Consider the following 8,315-nt stretch of genomic DNA (forward strand, 5'->3'; position numbering starts at 1 on the left):
TATGATAGCCTCATATGTCGGGGACAACCACAAAGGCTGGGACAAACACCTGCCGGAGTTTCGGTTTGCACTGAATTCAGCTGTCCATGAATCAACTGGTGTGACACCTGCCGAAGCTAATCTGTGCAGACCGATCCGAGGACCCATGGAGGTCATGCTGCTGCCAAGGACTTGCACCCCTGACGCCCCAGCCTACAAGAAGGAAAGTCAGCTCCGTGAATTGCATGACTATGTGGATGGCAAGCTGAAGCAGGCTCGACAGAAGCAGAAACAGCACTACGACAAACATCGGAGGGAGGTGGCGTACGTGGATAAAGACAGGGTGTGGATGCGCTCTCACCCCTATTCAAAAGCCGAACGGTCCTTCTCGGCCAACATCGCACCACGTTGGAAGGGACCTTACCGTGTCATCCAGAAAGTGGGCCCTCTCACGTATGAGGTTGTACTGGAAGAGACAGGAGAGGACCATCGAGTGGTCAATGTTGCCAGACTTAAACCCTGCTACCCGTCGGCTGCTGAAGTGGAGGAGGAAGAGCGTCGTCGGGTCCTTGAGCTTTTTGAGGACGGCAGTGATGAGGAGACCTTCATAGGTTTTCCATCCGAGGACCATCGAGTGGTCAATGTTGCCAGACTTAAACCCTGCTACCCGTCGGCTGCTGAAGTGGAGGAGGAAGAGCGTCGTCGGGTCCTTGAGCTTTTTGAGGACGGCAGTGATGAGGAGACCTTCATAGGTTTTCCATCCGGGGACCGTCAGCGGGTTTTGGACATGTTCGCTGAGGAGAGTGAGGAGGAAGACTTCAAAGGTTTTGAGTAAAATACCATATCCAAAGTGGATTGGAGTACGCCTACCCCATGGTCCGGATTTTTCTAAAGGGGAGGGAGTGTGGCAATTCTGCCATGTCTCCGCCGCCGACTGTCACTTCCACGATTTTTTTCACACGCTGTCACACGTCACACGCTGCCGGTATCCAATCGTAAATCATCCAATCCGCGTTCTCTACAGACGACGCGAAATGATAAGGTGTCTCTCACCGAGTGCTGAGGGCGGGATGATTCAAACAAACCAGGAAGTGGATTATTCCGTCCGTTCGTGTTTGTGCCGCAGGTCGCGTCCGCTGTGGCTGTGGTCTGTAAAAGGAACAGAACCAGGCCACAGAATCGTCAATAAAACCCCTGTTGCTTTGCTACGGTCAGTGGTGGTCGTGAAACTGTAGAATAGCATCGGCATGCAGAGACCTACTCCATTACAGCCATATTCCATCTAAACTCAAAATGTTTGTTTAACGTTTAAATCATCAAACATGGTCAGACTGACGAAAAGAAAAATGTGTGGATCACAACTGTGGTTGACCACACTCTGGGTCGCACTGCTGAAGCCTTTGAAAAGCAAAACATTCTCGCAGCCCGCCGAGATTATCACTGGTATCAATCTATATTTAAGGGGATTTCAGGCAAACTCCCCCCCTATATTACTTCCCTGTTGGACTGGAATGTTTCTTCCTATCAAACACGCTCCAGCGAGTGGTTGGTTTGTACGGTCCCTCAAATGTCTACTAAGCTGGGTAGGACAGCCTACGCTTATGATGCTGCTAACACTTGGAACTCTATTCAGAATTCTCTGAAACTGGTCACTCTCCCATCACTCAATGATTTTAAGAACTTGGTTTTTCCCCTCTGTGTCACTTCTTGTAACTGTTTTTAAATTATGTTGTACATTTCTTAGTAATGTTTTTTTGTTTGTTTTATATTTTGGTTTGATTTTTATTCTGTTTATGACTTGTATTGTTGGTTCTCTTTTGTTCACTCGTTGCTGCTGTAAATGAGGGCAACCTCAGTAACTTACGAGTTTAAATAAAGGTTTGAATTGAATTGAAGTCAACATTAACTGGCACGTTTCAGCATTTTCACTCACAGCTACGGAATGTCTGACTGTATTTCTCTCACCTGTACCTGGTTTGAAGGTCAAAGACAGGTGAAGGACCAGGATGTGGTGAAGGGTAACCATGGTGACTCTGGAAGGAGGTGTTCAGCCTCTGCTGTGTTCGGCTGTGTTGCCTGCTGGTGTGAAGGAGTGTGTGTGTGTGTGGGGGGGTGTGTGTGTGTGTGTGTGTGTGTGGGGTGTGACAGCTCAGCTCAGCGACGTGACACTGTTTGACTTTGATATCTACGGCCTTACACTAATTTGGGGTTCAGTGTCTTGCCCAAGGACACTTCGACATGTGGCCAGCCGGGGCTCGAACCGCTGATCTGCCAACCTTGCGATCATTAGACTGTGAGGGGGTGGGGGTGGTAGCTGAGCTGCAGGAGCTATGGGCCTGGCTGTTGTTGAGGCCTAATGATGACTGTGCATGTTGTGAATGTGTGTGAATGTGTGTGTCGTCTCCATGGAGACCAGCCAGAAGAGAATAGTGCATTCTCGAAATATGTCTTTTTTCTTTTTAATAAATATGGACATATCAATGTTTATTAAAAAAAGATCTCCTTTCAAACAATATCTATAGATAAAGGTGATGCAATTGAGCCAAAAACAATAAACATTTAACTTAGTTTTTATTTGTCTATTTATGTGTTATTCATTTAACAAAAGGTGAACAAAATTCCTACTGAGGAAAAATGCCCTATGTCCTACTAGCTACTGATGTCCTACTAGCTACTTGCTGGTGCTGTCCCGTTTGGCTGAAACAACCTCTACTAGACGTTTCCAGACTGACTTCATCACCTGTCAAACTTGCTGGACGGCCTAAAAACGGCCAACTGCCATAAAACCGCCAACATGTCCAGGTCAAGCCGCCCTAGCAGGTTCCACAGTTCTCCACCTGTAAATTATTCTACACAGGAATGTTTGGAGATGTTTTTAGATCCCTTCCCAGCCTCCTACGCATCTACAACCTTCTCTGAAGGCCTCAGATCTTCTTTGATCTGGCCAGGGTGACACCACCCAGCACACCAGACTGACTGTCTGAGGTTTGAATAAGACAGGTTCCTCCAGAATCCTCTCATCAGCTGAGAGGAAATGGAGAAAAACTGGCCTTTCTGATGACCTTAACCTCTATCACTCTCTCCTTGCCAACTACGCCTCCTCGGCATCAGCTGCTAAAACATCCTACTATCATTCAAAAATACATTCTTCTGCCTCTAATCCTAGAAAACTGTTCTCCACTTTCTCTTCACTCCTTAATCCACCTCCTCCCCCTCCTCCTTCCTCCCTGTCCGCCGATGACTTTGTCACCTACTTTGAAAAAAAGGTGGACGACATCAGCAGCACCTTTCTCCCCCCACCGCTCCCTCCTCCCACTAACAATGCTAACACTGTTCCCACTAACAATGCTAACACCCCTTCCAAACTCCCCCCTCGACACTCGATCTCTGGATTGTCATCTTTTCCCCCCCTCTCCCCCGATGAGATTCTCACACTTATCACATCAAAGCGGGCAACCACATGCCCTCTTGACCCCATCCCCTCCCCCCTTCTCCAATCCATTTCCTCCCGACATCCTTCCTTACCTTACCACCCTAATCAACTCCTCCCTATCCACTGGATCTGTCCCAGCGGCCTTCAAAATAGCCACAGTCAAGCCTCTCCTCAAGAAACCTACCCTTGACCCATCATCTGTCCACAATTACAGACCGGTATCCCTTCTCTCCTTCCCTTCCAAAACCCTTGAACGCGCGGCATCTAAACAACTGACTGACTATCTCCAGAAGATGGATCACTTGGACCCCCACCAATCCGGCTTCAAGGCTGGGCATTCCACTGAGACTGCGCTCCTTGCTGTCACGGAAGCCCTGCCCAAGCTTCCTCCCTCTCCTCTGTTCTCATTCTCCTTGACCTGTCTGCTGCCTTCGACACAGTCAATCACCAGATCCTTCTCTCCATCCTCTCAGACCTGGGCATCTCTGGTACCGCACACTCCTGGTTCTCTTCCTACCTGGCGGGCCGCTCCTACCAGGTGACCTGGAGAGAATCGCTATCTTCTCCACGAACCCTCTCCACTGGAGTTCCCCAGGGTTCCGTCCTAGGGCCCCTACTCTTCTCCCTCTACACCAAGTCTCTTGGCTCGGTAATCTCTTCACATGGGCTCTCCTACCACAGCTACGCAGACGACACTCAACTCTTCCTGTCCTTCCCCCCGTCTGATGTACACGTGGCAACCCGTATCTCAGCATGTCTCGCTGACATTTCAACTTGGATGGCTGACCACCATCTCAAGCTCAATCTTAACAAGACTGAGCTCCTCTTCATCCCCGGGAAAGCCTGCCCTCTCCAAGACTTCTCCATCACAGTGGAGAACTCTACTGTAACCCCCTCCCTGACAGCCAAGAACCTTGGAGTGATCCTGGATAACCGACTATCCTGTGCGGAGAACATTGCAGCAACGGCTCGCTCCTGCAGATTCCTCCTCTACAACATCAGAAGGATACGACCATTCCTTACCAGAGAGGCAGCGCAACTCTTGATCCAGGCACTGGTCATCTCCCGCCTGGATTACTGCAATGCACTCCTGGCGGGGCTCCCCGCTTCAGCCATTAGACCTCTGCAGCTCATCCAGAATGCTGCTGCCCGGCTGGTATTCAACCTCCCCAAATACTCGCATGTCACCCCTCTCCTTCGCACCCTGCACTGGCTCCCGATAGCAGCTCGCATCAGATTCAAGACCCTGGTGCTTGCATACCAGGCAGCTAAAGGGACAGCCCCTGCCTACCTGAAGGAAATGGTAACCCCCCAAACCCCTGCCCGCTCACTCCGCTCCTCCACCTCGGCTGGCCGACTGGCCCCTCCTCCTTTACACAGCAGTCGGGCTGCCCGATCACGTCTCTTCACAACACTGGCTCCCCGCTGGTGGAATGAGCTCCCCACGGCTGTCAGAACGGCAGACTCACTACCCATCTTCCGTCGTAGACTGAAGACCCATCTCTTCAGGTTACATCTTAACTGCTCCTCCTGAGACATCTTCCGACCCTCACCTCTACGTCTCCTAAAGACACCCGCTTTCCCCTCTACTGTGTTCCTAGAACTTCTATTGCCCCCCTTGTACGGTTTCTCAGTTTCTCCAGTTAAAAAAAAAAAAAAAAAAGTTTTAGTAGAAGGCGATAATAGGGAGAAGGTTTTTCCTTCTATCAGTGGCCCCCGGCCCGAGCTAGAGTACTCTTCCTGCAACGAATGGTGGACTGCTGATTCACATGCTTAGTATTCAAATGTATTGATTGTAAGTCGCTTTGGAATAAGGCGTCTGCTAAATGCCAAAAATGTAAATGTAAATCTCTAACCATCATGTGCTGCGCCTGATGCTAATCTCAGGTATTATTTCTCAGGTATTATTTTGTTAGTGCTGTTACCTGTATGTGTTCTAGAATGCTAACAGTATTGTCTCAGGTCCGTTGTGTATGATGTGTTTGTTTATATCTTGTTATGTGTATTCTCACCCACAGGGTGTTGACATCTTTGTCTAAATAAAGATCACAAACAGACATTGAGGAGTCTTCTTCACACATGATAAACCTCAGGGTTTAAATGACAGTGGTGCAAACTTGTCACCTTTAGGTGAAATTCGCCGTTTTTACCTCAAAATAGGTGACCTACGTGAATCATGCAGATCTGCAAAAAAAATATTTGGGGGGGGGGGTCTACATCTCATCTCATCCAAGTCACATGATGCCCAAGCTAACATCTTCCTGTCTGCTAAACTCTGCTGCAGTTGAAATAAAACGTCTTAAAAAGTTCTTAAGATGGAAGTAGAAACATAAGAAGTAATCAAATAAAATAACATAGAAGTTATTTCTATGTTGCGATAACTTCTCAACAGGAATTTACAGGGTTCGTTCAAACAATCGTAATTCTTGAACTATATGCAATCGAAAAAAATCCAACAGTTTCTGAAAGCACAGAAGTTGCACTCTCTAGCCATTTAGGGTTATTACGGTAGTTCACCCCCCAAAAAAATGCACTGACCTCAAAGTGTCATGGAGTGATTTGAAGAGAAGCGGTGTTTTATACTTTAGTGAGTTTCTGTACATACAGTGGGGCAAAAGTATTTAGTCAGCCACCAATTGTGAAAGTTCTCCCACTTAAAAAGATGAGAGAGGCCTGTAATTGTCATCATAGGTACACTTCAACTATGAGAGACAGAATGAGAAAAAAAATCCAGAGAATCACATTGTCTGATTTTTAAATAATTTATTTGCAAATTATGGTGGAAAATAAGTATTTGGTCATTAACAAAAGTTCATCTCAATACTTTGTTATATACCCTTTGTTGGCAATGACAGAGGTCAAATGTTTTCTGTAAGTCTTCACAAGGTTTTCACACATTGTTGCTGGTATTTTGGCCCATTCCTCCATGCTGATCTCCTCTAGAGCAGTGATGTTTTGGGGCTGTCGCTGGGCAACACAGACTTTCAACTCCCTCCAAAGATTTTCTATGGGGTTGAGATCTGGAGACTGGCTAGGCCACTCCAGGACCTTGAAATGCTTCTTACGAAGCCACTCCTTCGTTGCCCGGCGGTGTGTTTGGGATCATTGTCATGCTGAAAGACCCAGCCACGTTTCATCTTCAATGCCCTTGCTGATGGAAGGAGGTTTTCACTCAAAATATCACGATACATGGCCCCATTCATTCTTTCCTTTACACGGATCAGTCGTCCTGGTCCCTTTGCAGAAAAACAGCCCCAAAGCATGATGTTTCCACCCCCATGCTTCACAGTAGGTATGGTGTTCTTTGGATGCAACTCAGCATTTTTTCTCCTCCAAACACGACGAGTTGAGTTTTTACCAAAAAGTTATATTTTGGTTTCATCTGACCATATGACATTCTCCCAATCCTCTTCTGGATCATCCAAATGCTCTCTAGCAAACTTCAGATGGGCCTGGACATGTACTGGCTTAAGCAGGGGGACACGTCTGGCACTGCAGGATTTGAGTCCCTGGCGGCGTAGTGTGTTACTGATGGTAGCCTTTGTTACTTTGGTCCCAGCTCTCTGCAGGTCATTCACTAGGTCCCCCTGTGTGGTTCTGGGATTTTTGCTCACCGTTCTTGTGATCATTTTGACCCCACAGGGTGAGATCTTGCGTGGATCCCCAGATCGAGGGAGATTATCAGTGGTCTTATGTCTTCCATTTTCTAATAATTGCTCCCACAGTTGATTTCTTCACACCAAGCTGCTTACCTATTGCAGATTCAGTCTTCCCAGCCTGGTGCAGGTCTGCAATTGTGTTTCTGGTGTCCTTTGACAGCTCTTTGGTCTTGGCCATAGTGGAGTTTGGAGTGTGACTGTTTGAGGTTGTGGACAGGTGTCTTTTATACTGATAACGAGTTCAAACAGGTGCCATTAATACAGGTAACACGTGGAGGACAGAGGAGCCTCTTAAAGAAGAAGTTACAGGTCTGTGAGAGCCAGAAATCTTGCTTGTTTGTAGGTGACCAAATACTTATTTTACAGAGGAATTTACCAATTAATTCATTAAAAATCAGACAATGTGATTTCCTGGATTCTTTCCCCCCATTCTGTCTCTCATAGTTGAAGTGTACCTATGATGAAAATGACAGGCCTCTCTCATCTTTTTAAATGGGAGAACCTGCACAATTGGTGACTGACTAAATACTTTTTTGCCCCACTGTATATGTTTGTCATTGTGAAATGTCACAAAGACCATCTAGGCTGCCCCGCGGTGGTGTAGCGGTCTACGCACTGGCCGCTAGTGCATGCTGCCCACCGGGGCCGGGGTTCGTATCCCGGCTCGCCAGATCCAGATATGGCCGAGGCACACGGGAAGCGGCATATTGGCCGGCCGCTTCCGAGGGGGGTATAGGAGTATTTCTGGACTAGGATCCGTCGCGCAACACCGCCCCCTGGGTGCCGGAATAACGGTACTGGGCTCGAGGAGCCAGTCAGCCTAGTCTGCCTGGCGCCCTCCTCTGGGACTGCCGGCCACGGGGTCGTGCGGCGGATCCTATGCAATAGGCAGGGGATAATTGGATGCTAAGTTGGGTTAAATTGGCTACCAAATTGGGTGAAAAAGGGATAAAATCTGAAAAAAAAAAAAAAAAAAGACCATCTAGGCTAGGGTAACCAATCCACCTAAAAGTTCGACATGCTAGAAACACATAACTACACATACCGGTAATTAGATGATCATTATACGGTAAGTATTTAGTGATTGTTAAACTGTTGTTAGACCACTGTTAATCATTGTTAGACCACTGTTAATGATAGAGCTAACCATCTACGGGCAAAAAAAAAGTGTCACCTTTTTGGACCATCGCCAGTTTGCAACCTGTTATGATGCGTTTTTGTGTGACTATATGCAAATGTTGTGT

This window comes from Nansenia antarctica, assembly GCF_963989245.1.
Source record: "Nansenia antarctica genome assembly, chromosome: 5".
Lineage (NCBI taxonomy): Eukaryota > Metazoa > Chordata > Actinopteri > Argentiniformes > Microstomatidae > Nansenia > Nansenia antarctica.